The sequence below is a fragment of the Gossypium hirsutum genome, chromosome A06 (assembly GCF_007990345.1).
Source record: "Gossypium hirsutum isolate 1008001.06 chromosome A06, Gossypium_hirsutum_v2.1, whole genome shotgun sequence".
Lineage (NCBI taxonomy): Eukaryota > Viridiplantae > Streptophyta > Magnoliopsida > Malvales > Malvaceae > Gossypium > Gossypium hirsutum.
This window is the reverse complement of record NC_053429.1, coordinates 80,429,093-80,450,083: the sequence shown is the minus strand read 5'-3', so window position 1 is coordinate 80,450,083 and position 20,991 is coordinate 80,429,093. Positions and strand designations below refer to the sequence as shown.

The following is a 20,991-nucleotide window of genomic DNA, read 5'->3' as shown; positions in this document are numbered from 1 at the left end:
GTGTGTGATACATGGCCATGTGACATGGTCGTGTATCCCCTTTAGTTTTAAGGTTTGCAAGTCGGGCTATTATACGGCCTAGCACACGGCCTGGCACACAGGTGTGTGAGGCCATTTCGAGAGTTACACGACCTGGCACACGGGCACGTGGCTTGGCCGTATGACCCAACTTCGAAAGTTACTTGGGCATGGAAATCGGCTAGGACACGGCCGTGTGTCCCAATTTCAAAAGTTACACGGCCTGAAACATGGGCGTGTGTCTCAGCCGTGCGAATCACACGGCCGTGTGACCCCTACATTTTAATTTTTCTAACTTTTTCTTAAATGTTCCAAATGTTTTCAATTTAGTCCTGATTTGTTTATATAGTATTTTTAATGCTTCAAAGGCTCGGTTAACAGACTGTATGCATATAAATTAATGGATTATGCTATATTTATATTAATGTTTAAGAATGTATGTTTTAATGTTACATTTATAAAATAATGCTCCGTAACCCTATTTTGGCGGCGGATACGAGTTAAAGGTGTTACAATATAGTTCTAATCCTGATCATATGATGAAAATTGAAGAACTTAAGGTTGAATCGAACATGTCTTACGAGGAAGAAGCCTTCTAAATTCTAGCTAGAAAAGCTAAGGAACTGAGAAATAAAAGAGTTCCCTTAGTTAAGGAATTATGGAGGAATCATAGCACTGAAGAAGCTACCTAAGAAAGAGAGAGCTTAATGAAAGATCAGCATCCTCAATTATTTTAGGTATGAATTTCAAAGACAAAATTTCCTAATTGGGGGAGAATTGTAACATCCTGCCCATCGAAGCCCTAGTGTTCAAATACTATTTATAGAAGTAAGACATATAGAGTAAGTTCTGAGTAGGTAATTATGAAATTTGATTAAGTATATGAGTCTATGATTGTGCCTCCAAGAGAAGTTTGCATTCGGTGCCACCCCAGCTATTAGACGAAATGTTAAACCTTTAACGTTAAGACCTTAATTTGAAAAGAACCGTATGCTTTATTATTAATTGATTATCCTAGTTGAACATTTTGGTTAGACTAAGAAGAACTTGGTTAGTGTAGGGCTAAGTTTTTGTAACCTGTGAAACTCGCATTTATGAAGCGAGAGAATTGTTTAGTACCAAGGAACGAGGGATTTGGAGGGAAATTAGACTTATCCACTTAGTTTTTCCTTTTGTGTATATTTGTATAAAGGAAGCTTTGGCTTTCTGAGCTAGTTTTGTTCTTTCTTTGGAAACCATATTTTTCTCCCAAACTTTTTCTGAAATTTTCACTCGGAAAATCCTAGACCTAAGACTTGCTTGAAGATTTTGGCTTCACTGTACCCAACCAACTCCATCATCGTTTGAGATTTGGTAAATATCAGTGAAACTCAAGTTATTTTCATGGTTATTTATGGGGCCCTAGGGTTTGATGATTTAGGGCCAATTTGAGGTGTAAAGGAGGAAACTTCCAGATTCTAGGATTTCCTATTAATGTTCTTATTAAACTTGTTTAGTTTTTCTTATAAAATGATCTGACAAGTTAACTATTTCTATTATAGCTCAAGAAACTCCTAAAAACTCTAGTGATAAGGTAAAGAGTCTTGTTGTCTAATCTTGCTACATTTTTTTGGTGAGTTCCTTCTTACTTCCATGTATGTGTATAATGTTCTCTTTATGTTTGAATGAGGTAAGCACTCTTATCCTATAAGATGACATGTATGTGTATGTGTAATAAAGGTTCATGGTTATAAGTCTGAGTTAGTTGTCTATGTAAATAGAGAAAAAGGCCTTTCTTCATCTTTATGCCACCACCCATTGTTTTTGGAATGAACAATATGAACTGTGTAACACCCCTTGCCCGTACCCGAGGCTGGGATAAGGTACGAGGCGTTATTGGACAAACATACAAACATTAAACTAAAATACGGGCCATAAAATTTCATTCATATTTCAAAACGTTCATTCACTTACACAGCGTCCCTTATTTGAGTCTACGAAGCCCAAAACATACTTTAGAAAGGTTCGGGAGTAAACCGAGAACTTACGAAAATCTTGGAAATTTCATGCTTTAAGGCTCCACACACCCGAGTCCTAAAGTCGTGTTCCATACACGGCTGAGACACATGGCCGTGTCTCTGCTTGTGTGGAATATACCTAGGCTATTTTCCAAGCTTCGGTCAACCTTAATCTCTTACACACTTATACAAAATCAAAAGCATATAACATGGTATTCATTTAATGATTAAATATTCTCAATTAAACCACAAACATAGCATTTGTATGTCATCATACATGTGTCTCTTATACTCATTTTACCTTATTTATTATAGTACCACTTATACATTTATACCAAGATTATCATCTTACAAAATATCTTCAGCTTAATCATCAAGCATTCATATTTAAAACTAGATCATATCTTTATAAAATACCACAATTCAGATACGCAAAATAACATGTTTGCCTAAAACATTTCAATTCAACTCCATACCCAACAAGTATTACATTGAGACTAGTCATATATATATATACATGTCATGATACATATCATTCTCTTTCTGTTTTCTTATAAACACATATCATTTATTTCATTATATCAATATTTCATATACCATAGTTTCCATGTATTCCACATATATATATTTTCCTCCTCCTCCTCTCCATTCCATATCCTTAATGTATATAGCATTCTTGTAAGTACAATTTCACAATTTATTAATAAATGCTCACATCAAACTGTCCACACGAGTCATGGTCACTTACTTATTTATAATTCGAGTTAAAGAGCTCAAAATTAAGATCCGTAAATTTCCCATAAAACTATACTCACATATCTTTCCACCATAAAATTTTCATAATTTTTGGTTTAGCCAATTAGTACATTTTATTCATTAAATTTTCCCCTATTTCACTTTCTGACAGTTCTGACCTCTCTTCACTAAAAATTAATTATCTCACAGTACAGAACTCGGATAATGTTCTTGTTGATTTATCTTGAAAATAGACTCATTAGGGATGTTAAAAATATAAGTTTAAGCCTCTAATTATTTTTATCCAAAATTTTATGATTTTCCAAAGTTAGAACAGGGGATCAAGTAATCATTCTAAACCAGTATCACAAAAACATAAATATATCAAAATATAGAACTTCTTTTCTTGCTCTGTTTCTTTTATATGAAAATAGACTCATTAAGATTTAATTTGATATCTTATTCAGTCTCTGATTCAATTTCTACTATTTTTGGTGATTTTTCAAAATCACATCATTGCTACTGTCCAAAACAGTTTTATTGCTAATTCACTCTTTCCCACTTTCTTTGTATTAACCTCATTTTAACATACATATCACAAATCATTTTCACCACACATTTCATACATCACAAGTATAGACCCATGATCACAAGGTCCCCATTAAATCATCCTCATGTATAACTTACTTGTTTATAACCTCACCACATCCTGGTCACTTAATGAACACATCATTCACATAATCAAGTTCCTGCACTTATTCATCACAAAACTCACAAAGCAATACATAGAGAGTCTCCTGTTGAACACTTCGGATCAATCCTCGATACTTGGTGGTTTCAGCACATAGCTCCACCCATCATATAGTTCGGCTCTCTTGTACACATGGTGAACACTCAGTACCACCCATGTGACCTGGCCAGTTTATCTCGTAGCTCTCTTGTCTACATGGTGTCCTTCACCTAGAACCACGCATGTGACCTAGCTACATATATCCCGTAGCTCTCTTGTCTACATGGTGTACACATAGTATCACCCATGCGACCTAGCTACATCATAATGTCTTGTAGCTCTCTTGTACACATGATGTGCACTCAGCACCATACATGTGACCTAGCTACATACTATCTGTATCATCCAATCTTTTCGAAGGTTCAACCGGGATTTTTCTCTCTTTTCCAACAATTTCACCAATCAAGTAATTATCCATAAACATATTTCCAATATTATTATAAAATATCATAATACAAGTAATATTGATGTATTACTTACATATAAACTTACATCTCATTTAATATCAAGCCAATAACATTAAATTACACATTGCCTTATTAAAAATCATATGAACTTACAATTTCCCATAATATCCATAACCATAAAAATCACATGTATGTATGATAATTCAATGCACTTCATGTACCATAGACATATTTTTAAATCAATTGATAAACTTGGAACCATAATCATTTAATTTAATATAATTCAATTAATTCACTAAATTTAACTTTCAAATATAAATTACAGCATTATTGCTGTATTATTATCATACCAACTTACATACTTTCAACACCTTGGAAATCATAATGAATATATCAATTTTACATTGAAACATGCATAAATTAATGGTTATTATACATATGAACTTACCTCGATACTAAAACGACCATTTAACCAACTTTCCCAAATTTTTTATTTTTCTCTCATTCTAGGTTCAAATCTCATTTTTCGGGATCTAAAACATCATATTTTACTTATTTAATTAATGTAGTATTCAAAACAGTCCTTAACGCAAACTTTGGAAAAATTACAATTTTGCCCCTAAACTTTTGCATATTTACACTTTTGCCCCTAGGCTCGGGAATTAAACTTCATCCCTTATTCTTATGTTTTATGACATACTGATCACTTTTCCCTTCTATGGAAACATCAAATTCTCACTCTAACATATACTTATGATTATTAGGTATTTTTACTGATTAAGCCCTTTTACACATTTCACCTATGGGTATTTTTCTAAATATGAACCCTAGCTTAAATTATTGCTAGAATAAGCTTAATCAAATTACCGGGATTCCAAAAACATAAAGAACTTGAAAAACGAGGTTATAACAGACTTACTATTGAGCTTAGAAAGCTTGAAAACCCTAGACATGGCTTCCCCTATGCTAATTCCGGCCTCCATGAGAAAGATGAGTCAATTTTGGCTTTATTTTCCCTTTTTATTTCTTTTCATTACCAAATGACCAAAATTCCCTTTCCTACTAAACTTTCAAAAATTCCATCTATGTCCAATTTTTGCCCATCACTTAGAAATTGGTCAAATTTCTATTTAAGACCTCCTAATTAATATTTCAAAGCAATTTCATACTAGAAACTTCTAGAATGGAAGTTTTGCAACTTATTCAATTTAGTCCCTAACTTCAAATTGAACACTTTATGCATAAAATGCAATCATATCATAGACCTCAAAATAATCATAAAATAATTATTTCTATCTCGAATTTTGTGGTCCCGAAACCTCTATTCCAACTAGACCCAATTTTGGGCTATTACAAACTGAGTTACAGAAATGAAATCATGATGATGCCTTCAATGAAATGAGCATTGAATTGGTAGATTGCGATGCATGAAATGGGATCATGTAGCCTCTGGTAGGGCGAGAGTTATTGCAAACCAAATAGGCAAATCATGATGGAACAAATGAAATGAATGTTAAGGCTTGATCTTGGATTTGGGTGTGGCTAGCACGAAGAAGGTTGTATGCATGGTTGCATGGTTGCAGTGTATGCGCCAATGGAATAGTGTCTAAATTGAAGTCTATTTGTGTATGGTATTTTCCAGTAGGTGTATTGTATGACTTGATAAGTTTGAAAGGTTTATTGATATTATATAGCTATTAAGATTTTTCTCTGGAACTAGCTAAGTTCTTTGAAGTTATTTAGTTACCTTTCCTTCTCAAGATCACTAACGAAGTGAAGGACTTTTCGAAGATTATACCAGAGGACATTTTTTTTCGTGAGATTTCTAAGGATTTTTTTTATTATACATGGCATGGGGGTGGTGTCAAGATGGTGTCATTTTGAAGAATGAGGTTTTTATTTTAAAGTTATTCTTTTCAAACTGTTAATTCAATGTAACCTTAATGAAGTGATTATGTTTTTCCAAAGTATAAAATTATTTACTTTGAATGCTTAATGTTTGTCTAATTATATGTATATGTATACGAAGTTGCAGTTAAATATAGATTTACATCAAATATGGTTTCAAGAGCTTCTAGTGGAGCTTCTATGTTTTTCATTTTCCTTGGAAATGTATAACCTTATTTATCTAAAATTTTGCAAAGGATTTACAATTCATATTTATTTAAACTGTATTTTTTATGAAGACCGCACCTGTTCAAGTTTAAAGGAAAAGATTTTAAGACAAAGACGAGCCAATCCTAGGTCCTTCTTAGTGGTCAGATTTGAGATGTTACAAGAAATTAGATTCATTTGAAAGGGATTGTGAATTCATCTTGTTTCTAGGGCTCTTAAGGACATGGCAGTCTAATCTTTTCTATCTATTTCGTTTCTTTTCTTTTCTTTTTCCCATTTTGTTCTTATTATTTTGAATCTAACGTTTGAATTTACTTAATCCTAAGTCTTGTTTCAATCAAGAGTGTCATTCTCTTATCTTCTCTCATCAAGAAACATCCCAAAATATGAGTTTTTTGCTTTTTTTATTGTTTGAATTCTTTTGATGCAAAATAGTTTGCTTTTATCTTAATTTTGCATTCTACTAAAATGTTTTTTTTTTCATTTTGTTTCAGATCTGATTCAAGGCTTTTTAAAGTCCAGGAACAATTTCTTCTTTTCTAAGAACTTGGACACTTTTTGGCCGCCCCTCCCTTTCTTTGATGTTAGGTTTTCTTTTCATTTGTTTTCATTCAATTCCTAATTTATTTTTGTTTCTTTTGTTTAGATCTTTGTTCAACAACTTCTTCTTCATCAAGAACAACCCAACTCCAAATACCTGGTTATTTAACATTTTTTGCAGGGGTGAGCACTCGATCGAATCGAGTGAAAAAATTTCAAGATGATCGACTTGACAAGTCTTATTTTATCGTCCTAACTCAATCTGATTTTTTTTTCAAATCGAGTCAAATGAAATAAAATTCAAGTTGAGTTGAACTGAGTGAAAGTATTCGAGTTAAATTTAAAAATTAAATATGTCCAATTAAAATATTATTATACTATACCTAATTTCACGTTAGATCAATGTAATGATGGAAATTTGCAAGTGTACACAATCGCAACAAGTAATAAAGTGACAAGTAAATGTTGAGTTATCATACCCACAGGGACTGAACAAAAAATATTTGTGAAATGCAATTAAAAACATTTTGGTGAAGAAAAATCGTTTGTTTGAAAAAGGGTTTAATAAAAGTAGATTTTAACTAAATAAGTTAACTAAGAAAATTAAAAGATAAAATTTCCATTGCACGATTTTTGAAAAAGCAAGTTTAATAAATATGACATAATTTGTTAGATTAATTACTTTTCTTAACTTAATATTACTAAAACAATGTTCATGTCGTTACGAATAAATTCATAGCAACTTCGTAACTTGTTAACTATAGCACATACAGACTTACTAAATTAACTAATCTCTTGAACATATCACTATGCTAATTCAAACAATTAATCAATTTAAATAAGCAAGTACAATATTAAGTGAGGTAACAATATATTCCAACATTGAAACAATTTAATCACATTAATCTTGCAAGTTATGCAAGGATAATGTATCGTTTAATACTGACGCTAACTTAACCCTCAACTACCTTAGAAGATTAAACATGCACTGATTAAGTATTGTGTCAAATAATTACAATTTTAATATGATTAATAATTAATTCAATAATTACCATACAATTGTAATGCAGGAATAACATAGTCATGGTTTTACTTAATCAAACAATTTACCAAGACCTATAACAACACAAACATAATTTTAATAACTTAAGTGGACGAAATGTAATCAACCTAACACAAATTAAATTTAAGCCATGTTAATTGAATTTAGAATAACAACAAAACAAATATCCATAGACATGTTCATAATAAAAACAATAAAAATTAAAGGATAGAAACTAGAATAAAATCTAGTGTTTCTTTGAAGCTTGACTAGTTTGCTCCGCTCCTCCTTCTCCACTCATTCTTGGTGAACCGAGGCTTCTACAAGCATTTGAATTTTGCTAACCAATGTGGTTGAGGGGCACTTTTTCAAGAGGGAAACTGGCAAGGAAATAGAAGGGAAAAGTGGGAAATAAAAAGAGGTTTTGGAAGAGAGAAAGTGAATGAAAGAGAGAGAGATGTGCAGAATGAAAGGTGTGTTGCAAAGAATAGGTGAAGGGGGTATTTATAGATGGGATTGGCTGCTAAAAAATCAAAAAATAAACAATCATATGCCCCCTTTGGCCGGCCACGCATGTGGCAAGTTTGAATGTTTCAAACCTGCTAAATTTAGCTTGGGTGAATCTTTAAAAGCACAGAAAGTGGAGGGGTTTGAATGCAATTTCAAGGAAGCTTAAAGGGCTGATTTGAAAGTCAAATTATCAGCTAATTTTATTTGATTGTCTCAACATGTTGGACGGTTTTGGACAGCCCATTTGCTCAGTTGGATCAGTTTTTTCAGTTTAGCACAACTAGGCCTCCTTTCATAATATAATTAATAATAATTTTTTAACCCAAAATAAATTGGATATAATTAAAATTAATTATATTATTTATTAATATTCATCATTTGGATCATCTTAGGCTAAAAAATAAATTCGTCTCGATACTTCAGAAATCGTCACGATTTTGTGCTTCTAACAGTGTTTGCTGAGCTAATGTCACCATTTGTGCAAATTTGTCAAAAATAAATCAAAATTTATGAAAAATTATTGTAAAATTAATTAAAATTCAATATGTTGATAACTTAATTACAATTCAATTGCTTTATAATTATATTGTGAAAATAAAATAAAATAAAATAAAAATAAAAATAAAGAACACAGATTTTTTCGTGGAAACCCATTCAGGAAAAAGCCACAGGCAGAGGAGAAGAAAATTCATTATGTCGATTTCGAATGAATACAAGAGGAATAGACTATGTCTATTTATAGGCTTGTAAAGCCATATTCTAGTAAGACTGAAATACCTTATTCTAATCAATATCAAATAGATGGAATTTAATAAGGTTTAAAAAACTTTATCCTAAAATAAAATAAAAGAAGTGTAATTCTAAATGGATTCTTCTTTTATTTTACTTTATCATTGTATTTTATTTAAATAAGGATTCAGGTCACTTAATTCTAACAATCTCCACCTTGACACTGTTGAAACCTCTTGTTTTAAATGGGTGGTATTTTGAAAACGGGAGTCGTCACCAACCTTTTTAGGTGTGATTGGATCACCTTATAAAATATTTTGGTCTATGAAATTATGAGAAAACGGGCTCGGGAGTCGGTTACGTACGAGGAAGTGTTAGCACCCTCGCAACGCCCAAAATTGATACCAAATTGAATAGTTTTGTCTTAATGTCAAAAGTTTGAAAGAATTTAGAAATAAGATCTCTTTTAAAACCGTAATAATTTTGAGTTAAAATGGATCAAGATTCCTTTGCTTCAAAAGAATATAAATATCACATCCAGCATGATTGGACACGATATCCTTAAACTTTTGTAACTAAAATCATCTTGTGATTTTTAAAACTTATTTAGAAGGATATTTTAGGTATTTAGACAAAGGGGAAATCGCAACCCAGCATATTAGGGCACTACTTCCCGAATTCCTAACTACCAAAAAACATTGCCTTATTTTTAAATTCTTTTTAGATCAAATTAAATATAAAGTTTTTTAAAGTGATGATGCATTTAACATATTACAACAGATCAATATTAAATATTTTATCCTACATGATACCTACTTTAACATTCCATGCAAATATAATATAAAAAAAGGAATAATGGCATAAATTACACAATATATGTTATCATTTTATGCATATATGATCATAGATAACATAAATATACATGCATTATCGTTACATGCAAAATACAAAATAGAAAAATAATGAATATATCAATACAAATTAAACATATATAATAATATTTCATGCGAATATAGTATAGAAAGCGTTAAATAATGACATAAATCACATAATATACATTAGCATTTCATCCAAATATAATCATACGAAAACAATGAGCATAATATAGATTACATAATACATACATAATAGTATCTCATGCAAATATAACTTGAAGTAACATAAATAATCAATTTTTGTGCAAATATGACAAACAAATAATATGTAAAAATAACAAATAACTTATGAAATAAAAATTAACCTACTAAACTGTAGACACTCAATTTTGCCCGAGCCCAGAAATAATGTAAAAAAAAAAGTCCAAGTCCAGTACAAAATTACAAACATATAATTTGGCCCAATCGAAATGGCCCATTACTTGAAAAGATTAAAAGTCCATCTATGAGCTTGACTCATATGGAAATATAATCTTTAAGGATATGCAATCTTAGATATGATACAATCTTAGATATGATATGCAATCTTAGATATGATATGCAATCTTGAAGATATGATCTTGTAATCTTGGAGATTTAATTTGTAGATATCCTTTAATCTTAACCGTTGATGTAATTGATCTATACCGTTGGATTTGGGGAGGCTCAACTATAAATAGAGGCCTCTCCCTTCATTGTAAATCACTTGAGTTTTGGGAAGCAATAAGAATTCATGAAAGCATTCACTCAAATTTCTCTCCCTCTTATGTTCTTACACTCTGTGGTTTGTTCTTATTTTATTCTTCGTCTATCTTAGTTTTTCAACCTTTTTTTTATTTTAATTTCTTCATTTTTCAAATATGTATATTTATTCCTATCTTTTATATGTTTGATTATGTATTTTATATATTATAATATTTAACCTATTTATATTATCATTTCATGTATTTTGAACTATTGCATTATATTTTTATAATTTGTAAATGTTCTATTTATTCATTTTTTTGTGTATGTCATTTATCTTATTTGTGCATAGTTTCATTTTTTTATATGCTATGTTTAATTATTTCTTTTATGTGCTATTTTATGATATATATTGTTGTATAATTTTTGCATGTATTATGTTTTCTTTTAGTTTACTTATGTTTTTTTTATTATCTTATATTTACCCTAGTATGATTTTTTTTTCATTAAACGTATGTTAATGTTATTTAGTTTTGTCATAATGAGATTATTTGTGTTTGTATGGAAATGTTAGAATATTTTGTACATCTATGGTTCATGATGCATTAATATGTCATCCTAAAATGTCATTTAAAATAATATTCCAAGGTTTTTTTTAAAAAAGAAAAATAAAAGGCAATGCTTGATGTTTGGAAACTTCGAGAAAGGTAGTGCCCTAACTTACTGGGTTGCGACTTTTCTGGTTGAATTCGAATAGTCAAGCGCCTTTCTAAGTGATTTTGAGTTTTCAAAACTTAAACAATTATTTTGAGATTTCAAAACATAGTGTCCTAACTTACTGGATATGGCGTTTTGTTGTTTCGAGAGAAAAATTTTCGAAAGACGAGCTTAGTTTCGAAGGTTTTAAAATGTTGCGTCCTAACTTACTGGATGTGATGTTTTGACTCGTTTGAAATAAGTGAGCCTTAATTTTCAAAATTGAGACATTCTAATTAAAAGAGGTTTTCATCTTAAAACTTTCAAATTTCCGACATTAAAGACACTTGATAATCAATTAGGTACCAATTTTTGGGCGTTACGAGGGTGCTTATCCTTCCTCGTACGTAACCGACTCTCGAATCCGTTTTCTCGACTTTCGTAGACCAAAATTAATGTTTTAAAGCAAAACATTTTCTAAGGTGATCCAATCACACCTAAAAAGATTGGTGGCGACTCCCGTTTTCGTTTTTCTTAAAGTCGATTCCCATTTTCCAAAACTCGATTTAAAAATGGTTTCGACATAAACAATAATAAATAAAAAAAATAAACAAATTATGAGTATATATAAAATATAAGTCAAAGAAATAAAACATAGATGAAGTATGAAAATGGCTAAAATAATAAATGATACATGAGAAATTTTTAAGACGATTAATATATAAAACATACTATATGATATGATGACTTAATATACTTATAAAATAATAATATCACTACAAGAAAATAAGGCTTTAGCGGCGTTTTTAGTGGCGTTTTATTAAAAAACGCTGCAAAAATTTTATAATTCAGAGCAATAGCGGCGTTTTAAAAAAATGCAGGTAAAAACAGAACAACAGCGGCGTTTTTTACTAAAACGCCGCTAAAAATAGAGCATTAGCGGCGCTTTAGGTAAAATGCCGCTAAAAACCAGAGCATTAGCGGTGCTTTAGGTAAAACGCCGCTAAAAACCAGAGCATTAGCGGCGCTTTCTGTAAAACGCCGCTAAAAACAGGGCATTAGCGGCGCTTTGGGTAAAACGCCGCTAAAAACCAGAGCATTAGCGGCGCTTTTGGTAAAATGCCGCTAAAAATCCCATAACCCCTAAACCTCAAAAAGAATCATAAACAATAATCTCTAACCTCTAAAACAATAATTATTAAAATTTATGATTATACAATATATTAAATATTTTCTTATATAATCATAAAAGAGATAGTATTGAATTTAAAATATTGAATTTATTATCATTATAGTTTAAGGTTTATGGTTTAATATATATGGTTTAAGCAGGTTTAATTATGATCGTTAACTATGGTTTAAGGTTTAGGAGTTAACTAGTATTTGAAGGTTTATGATGAATTCGGGGTTTATGGATTATGATTTAGGGTTTAAAGGTTAGGGTTAAAGTTTAGAATGGGACAATTATTAACTTCTTAAGAGATAATTTTAATTCCTTTCAGATTCTTACTTGGTATGCTATTAAGAAAGGTGATTTTGAATGTGGAATTAGCATTTGTTGAACTATGTATAAATTCCAAGCTTATATAACATAGAAATATCTTACAGAGTGGCCGACATTATAACTAGAGTGTTCCAATAGAGAATTAATTGTTTTATTAAAGTTATGTAACTTTGTATAAATAATAATGCTATTGTGTATTTTTAATTATCTATTTTTTTGTTTAAATATATTTAGATTAAATAGAATGTCTGAAATAAAATATATTAAAAATTAAGTTTAGGTTAAGGGTTTAAGGAAATGATACTATTAGCTAGAAATTAACTGAAGAACATTTGGATTTTACTAAGATTCATGTTATTTTGTATATACGTACTCATAATATTATTTAATATAAGAATATAAACATATATATATATATGTGTTTTAATTTGTATTACACTAACATTGGCCACACGAATTCCCAAAAATATGTTTATTATGGTTTAGGGTTAACAGTTTTTTAGAGTACTTTATAGTTTGGGCTTTATGGTCTAGGAGTTATGGTTAATTGGTTTAGGGGTTACCGAATGGTTTTGGGGTTTAAAGTTTGGGGTGAGGGGCTTTTTGTTTGTGGTCTAAAGTTTAGGGTTTAGAGTATCAGGTTTAGGGTTTTAAATTTAGAGTATAATTTTGGATTTTAATTTAGAAGATAAATGTATATAAGATAAATATATATAAAATATTATTTTAAAATATATATAAATATATATATGAAAAGTGGTTTAGTGTGCAATTGTGTACATGAACTGTAATTTGATCTAGATCTTGTAAAATATTTACACGTTATTGATATAATAAACAACATCATGTTTTTATTTAATTAATTTATATGCATACATAATATGTATTTTAAAATGTGTATTAAATCAAAATTAAAGTTTCAACTATAGTTAGGGTTTTAGGGTTTATATATAATTTAAAAGAAATTCTATATATATAGTTTTAAATTTTGATCAATTTCTATAAACTATTCAGGTATTAGCGGTGTTTATACATAAAACGCTGCAAAAGATAGAAAATAGCGGGTTTTTTAGAAAACGCCACAAAATTTCATTATACATTAGAGTAAAACAGCGTCGTTTCCTCTTAATAGTAGTGGCTTTAGCGGCGTTTCTATAATAAACGCCACAACGCGTATTAGAACGCCGTCGTTTTATAGTGTAGATAAAATAGGTGTTACTGGCGCTTTGCTGAAAACGCCGCAAAAGGTCTTATTAGCGGCGCGTTGCTGAAAACGCCACAAATTTTACTTATTTGAAACGACGTCGTTTTCTCTCTCTTGAGGTTTATGCCCTTTACCCGAAATCGGTTTCATTTTTTTGCTAAGTAATTGTTCCCCATCTCGTCTTCCTTCCCCAAATCCCTAAAACAAACACCTTTTTCCCCAAATCATCCCCTAATTCCCCAAACCCGAAATCCCTAACATTTTCCCCAAGTCCCCTTTTTTCCCTTAATCTGTTCCCCCATTCCCGAAATCCCTTACTATTTTCCCTTTCCTCTCGTCGACGGTCAGATGCTTCATGGGTTTGAAATGGTTAGTTTTTTAGTCCCCTTTAGATTAATGTGTAGTTACTGTATTACTTGGCTTCTATTTTTTTTTTTGGAATTAAGCTTAATTGACTGAACTGTATTACTGTATTTCTTGATATGTAGTGTATGCTGGAATTTTCTTACGTCTTCTTCTCTTGTAGACTTTTCTGTCATTCGTGTAATTAAATGTTATTCATGGAGAACTTGCAACTCGTTTTTAGCACATTACCTCTACTCTGATTTGTTCAGTTGCTATAGTAGTCTGGGAGTGATTATGCTCTGGCCATGTTGCTTTGGCTTTTAATTATATCCTCCAAAGGCAGTACTGGAAAACTTTTCCTTTATTTCCAAACACATTGCTCTTTATCTCTCTACTTCCAATAAAGCATCCAAAAACGTTGACCCATCACGGATCTGCTGCTTTTTCTTGACCCTTTCAAAATCCATTCCATTCAATTCAATTCCTCCCAATTCTTTGTAAGTTTTTTAATCGTTACATTCGATTTTTTTCTGAGAGATCTTCACAAAGTTTCAAGCTTCTTAAGCATTTCTTTGATCTAGAATGGATAGTAATTATTCAGCTATACCCAAAGGCTCATTTGTAGAATTACAAATGCATAATGAACACCACAACTTTAGATCCCAACAAAAATCGCTCCTCTCTGATGATGGGAACCGGGTAAATCATCCCAAGGTTATTGATGATTTTGATGATCTTAATGATGACGATGATGTTGATACTGATGTTGATGTTGATCTCGATGATTATACCCTTGTTTTAAGTAAACCCAATACCGGGTCTGGTGTTTTTGGTGCTGTTTTTAACTGAACCACCACAATTATTGGTGCTAGAATCATGGATTTACCTGCTACTATGAAGGTTCTGGGGCTTGTTTTAGGGAATCTCGATCAGTGGTTAGGACTGGTTCGGTTCGTAATGTCTGGGTGATGTTATGTCTGGTTCGGTTCGTCATATTGGGGTTCTCGATTAGTGGTTAGGACTGGTTTTGGGGATCAAAGGAAGTTATTGGTTTTGGTTGTTATGGTTGTTTTTCTTGCTCCACTTTGCGTGTTAGATAGGATTGATTCATTGAGCATGACTTCGGCTGCTTCGGTAGCTCTCACTGTTGTTTTCGTTGTGGTTTGCTTTGCTGTTGCATGCATTAAGCTTATTGAAGGGAAGATAGAGGCTCCAAGGAGGAGCCCAGATTTTGGATCGAAAATGGAAATTTTGGATTTACTAGTAGTTATCCCTATTATGACTAATGCATATGTTTTCCATTTCAATGTTCAACCTATATACAATGAGCTCGAAGGTGATGTTTTGACCAATTTTGATAGGAATCTGGGAATTTGTTTTAGCACTGCTTTGAATTATATTTGCTCTTCATTTGGTTCTGGTTTTCCCTGTTATTCAAATTTCTCTACGGCAAACTGTGGATAACTTGGTGTTTGAGAGATCAGCTCCTCTCACGGAGAGTGAAAAATGGTCTTTGGCATTAACAGTAATATTGTTAGTGCTTATATATATTGGATCTACTATGATCCCAAATATATGGACAGCTTTCAAATTTACCGGAGCAACAACAGCTTACTGTCTTTTAATATGTATACAATGTAACTTACTGTCTTTTAATTGTATTGAGCTTGGTCCTATTTCTCCTGTTAATGTTATACCAAATTGCTGGCTGTTTTTTTTTAATCATTTTATTTGTTTATTCCCACCTGTTATTATACAATATAATTAATATTATACCAATCATTAAATGTTGTTCATTTTTAGAACACATTTGATTGTTTTGTCGACCAGAAACAAACTTTTGTTCTTCAAATGCAATGAGTAGGGAAGTCTCTCGACATTATTAGAGATCAATCCCAAGCATCTGTAAATAAACCCTCAAGAAAACATTTCCATTTCAATCAAGGTAACATGTTTTTCCTAACATTTATGTTTCTTTCAACATGTTTTTCCTTTAATGTTTTCAATGTTTAATTAACATTTAATTACATTCCTAAATTTTAATGTTTTTCATAACATTTAATTAACATTTTAATTACATTCCTAAATTTTTAAGCTTATTTCATCCACTCTTTTTTGTGTTTTGTCTCGATTTGGCTTCCTTCGTTAAGTTTCCTGTAGAAGCTTACTTATCTTTTATTTTCAAGAAACAGATTTAGGTAATGGAAGATGTATGCCTGTGTGTTTGTGTCTCTATATATGTATGTATTTGGTACTAGATGAAAGCTTTATTCCAGTTTTGAAATATAGACCAAGTTTTGCATACATTGATCAATTTCTGGCTCTTTTCCTTTGAATACATGGTTCTCTTGATACTAAATACTCAGGTACTTTCTGCATATTCTCTGATTCTTATTAGATAAGTTATATATCAATAGTTATGTTAGTTTCCATCAAGGCCTCTGTAAACATAAAGTTGGTATTCTGGTTAGGAGAAGTTAATGTTTATGAGTTTTGCGGAGTATGATTCTGCACATGCAAAGTTGGTTTGTTTCAATCTGTGCATTTTCATGTTTACATAATAATGGTGATTCCATTTTGGTTATTTAGATGTTCTTTTGGTCTGTTTTCATGTTTCTATCCAACTTATGTGTTTAGTATGGACTTAGATTGATTTAAGAGTTTAATGCTGTCTTGTTGCTCACGTTTTATATAATAAAATTGTTATATTTTGGTTATTTAGATGTTCTTTTGGTCTGTTTTCATGTTTCTATCCAACTTATGTGTTTAGTGTGGACTTAGATTGATTTAAGAGTTTATTGCTGTCTTGTTGCTCACGTTTTATATTGTTGAATTCCTCTATTCATTTTCTTTCAGTTATGTGAAGAAATTGGCTGTGCTTTGACTGCTTTCTTATCCATTTGTTTATTATTTTTTATTGTTTGAATTGGAATTGTCCTGGGGTAGTTCTGCATTTATTTTCCTGGTACTGAATGTTAAAAACTGCATTTACTGTTCTGCATCCTGGAAAGGGACCTTTTGAGTTTTGAGCTTACTGGGCTGTTGTTTGGTTTTTCAATCTCTGCAGTAAAACCAGGTTTAGATGAATTTACAGTTTTATTGACATTATGTTCTATTTCACCATTCCTGAAATTATGTGAAGATTCTTTCTAAATTTCTCCTAGGCTGTCTCTAGAGTCTAGCCTAATATTGATTTTTCCTTTTCATGCATTTTGAATCAAATAAAAGAATTTTAGCATGCAAGAAAAAGACACTTTACTTGCTTGCGAGAGTAATTTTTCATGGTCTTTTGGGAACCTACACATTGGGTTGTTAACCTGTTCATGTCTAGTTCTGTGTGAATCATTTTATCCTCACTTGTTTCCTGTTGGATTCTTTTTAGTTTCATACCCTCCATACTACCAAAGAGGAAGTGCTCTGTGAGACAAAGTCAAAAGTTCTAAGATATTTTTTTCATTATAAAGTTTTTGTTCACCAAACCTAGAACTTAATAAAAATGATGGTTGTAAAATTTTATAAAAAATGTTCCTGAAATGTTGGTAATGAACCAAAAAGAAGAGAATTGCCTGCCATGCTGAAAATTCTTGATGAGAGTCAAGAGAACAAGAGGTGGCTGTTGTCCTTAAACGAAATTATTAGTATTGGAGTTTTTTCTTTTGCTTTCTGTCTTTAGAATATTGATATTATTTCCTATGATGCTTTGATTCATGTGTGAGTGGAATGAGCATGCTAGTATTTGCTTGTACTTATTCTGAAACCTGTTTTCAGATGTAGGATAATGTGTTCGATTTGGGCACTTTAGGAAAGTCAAAGTTTGAAGAAACAGCTGACTGGATTTGCTAATTGTGTTATGTGCCTTGTATTTACAATTTTTTTTGCAGAGATGGAAGTCATTTGTATGCTCATAAAAGATTTTGTATTTTTTTGTAGAAGTGGTTTGAAAAGATGTGCAGTTTTGCCAGATTTTGCTGAGGTGTACAACTTCATTTACTGCTTCCTACTCCTCCTGCAAGTATTGGTTCAACTGAAGCTGCCATTTAATCTTCGAATTAAAATTTGGTACTGATATAGATAAAGTTTTTATATTTTCTTAAACTGAAATATATTTGGTGCTACTCTTATAATCTTACATCTGTTCTAGGTACTATCGAGCACCTGAAATAATATTTGGTGCAACTAAATACACCACAGCCATTGACATTTGTTCTAGGTACGTACAGGCCGTTTAGTTGCTAAATTTTTTTCCTTATTTCTATGCATTTTCACTTTAAATTACTTAACAAATATTACTTTTTGGACTCCAACCTCTGTTTGCTGGTGAGAGTGGAGTAGACCAGGTACGTTTTATTAAGGTACGTTTTAAATATTTTAAAGATTCAAAGTATATAGGCTGGAAACCTAACCTTATAGTATTAATTATTTGAAGTATGAATAAGTATGAATTAATTTTATTACCATATATGTAGCTTGCTTGTCCATTATAATTACAACAATAGCTGACCTTTTCTCCAACCTTATTTTAAATATTTTAAAGATTCAAAGTATATAGGCTAGAAACCTGACGGGTTGCCTTATATCGAGCAGCAAGATATAATGGATCCTCCCTAGGTGTAACAATGCCACGTATGATGAATCTTAAAAAATTCAAAAAGAATTGAAAAAAGTTCTATCGCTATTGAATATTTATATAAACTTAATTTATTTCACCAATTTACTTATAAAAATTAAACTACGATTCTTTCTTTATATTATTATATTCAAATTACTATTTTGTTATATTAAACATGTTTGATTTTAATATTTATTATTTTTAAATGTCTTCAAAATTTATAACTAATTTTTATCAAAATAGTATTATTAATTATTATTTGAAGTATGAATAAGTTTTTATATTTTGGTTCAACTTAAGTATTAATTGATTCAACTTAAGTATGAATTAATTTTTTTATAATATATGTAGCTTGCTTGTCCATTCCTTATTTTAAATATTTTAAAGATTCAAATTATATAGGCTGGAAACCTGACGGGTTGCCTTATATCGAGCTGCAAGATATAATGGATCCTCCCTAGGTGTAACAATGCCACGTATGATGAATCTTAAAAAATTCAAAAAGAATTGAAAAAATTTCTATCGCTATTGAATATTTATATAACCTTAATTTATTTCACCAATTTACTTATAAAAATTAAACTACGATTCTTTCTTTATATTATTATATTCAAATTACTATTTTGTTATATTAAACATGTTTGATTTTAATATTTATTATTTTTAAATGTCTTTAAAATTTTTTTATATTAATAAGATTTCCAAAAAAGTTCTATGGAGCTTATAAATAATTCTATTGACCTTAAAAAAGAATTAAAAATTTCAACGACTGAATGGCCAATTACAAATTATTTTATCAACATAACATTATTGATCATTGTTTAAATATATTATAACTATTTTTTATCAAAATAGTATTATTATTGATCATTACTTAAATAAATTACATAACTCACATAACGTACATAACAACTTACATAACTTAACTAATACACGTAGTTTAATCTAATAATTTCCTTGAAAGCATATAGTTTAAAAGTTCAAATTTCATCACTTACATTATCTACATAACTTACATAAAACATAAATATATATCATATCAAGACTTACATAATAAACAACTTACCCGTGAAACTTATTGCCAACTTTAGACTTCAACAACTAAGAAATGGATAGGACTTGGATGAATTTCTCAAGGGCAAGCAACGAGTATCAAAATGGAGTGCAATCTTTTTTAGATTTTGCATTTCACAATTCAAGCCAAGAGAATATGATTCTTTGCCCGTGTAAGAAGTGTGGCAATATCTATTGGCATTATCGTGAAGTTGTCTACGAACATCTAATTGTTGATGGCTTCATTCAGGGGTATAAAAAATGGAATTTCCATAGAGAGTGTACAACTAGTGGAGCCTCTTCGACAATTAATCCGGGTTATCCTTATAGTGGTTACCGTCAGCATGTTAGAGAAGATGACATGGAAGGTATGATGCGGGATGCATTTAATATGCAGAGTGGAAGTTTCCAATCATTTCCACCAAACTATGTTGCATCTGATGATTATAATATCGGTGGGAATACTTTTATGGAAACGAGAAGAAGTGTACCGGATGAACAACCGAATGAAGAAGCGGCGAAGTTCTACACGTTACTTGGTGAAATGAATGAAGAACTTTATGAGGGATCAAAATTTTCGAAAATGTCATTCTATATTCGCCTTTTCCACTTAAAATGTTTGGGAGGGTGGACTGGAAACTCTTTGACAATGCTGTTAGAGCTTTTGAGAGAAATGTTCCCATTTGCAAAAATCCCTCAATCATGTAAAGACATGAAGAAAGTGATAAAAGATTTGGGCATTAGGTACAACAAAATTCATAGTTGCCCAAATGATTGCATGTTGTATTGGGGTGATCGGAGAAATCAACAGTCTTGTCATGTTTGCGGTAAATCTCGTTGGATGAATAGAGATGCAGGAGATGTTAATGAGGATGAATATGGGCCACAGTCAAGAAGGAAGCCAAACAAGATTTTGCGATATTTCCCGTTAATCCCAAGGCTTCAAAGGCTATTCATGTCGTCAAAGACAGTTGAGTTTATGACGTGGCATCATGATCAACGAACGGATGATGGATTATTAAGGCATCCTGCAGATTCTTTTGCATGGAAATCATTTGACAATAAATTTCCAAGCTTTGCAAGTGATCCTCGGAGTGTA

At 31.1% G+C, this 20,991-nt stretch overlaps 1 pseudogene; it reads left to right on the top strand.

Annotated features, from left to right (window-relative positions):
• Positions 1-15,188: 15,188 nt before the first annotated feature.
• On the top strand, positions 15,189-17,653 carry LOC121230520 (amino acid transporter AVT6E-like; annotated as a pseudogene).
• Positions 17,654-20,991: the final 3,338 nt, after the last annotated feature.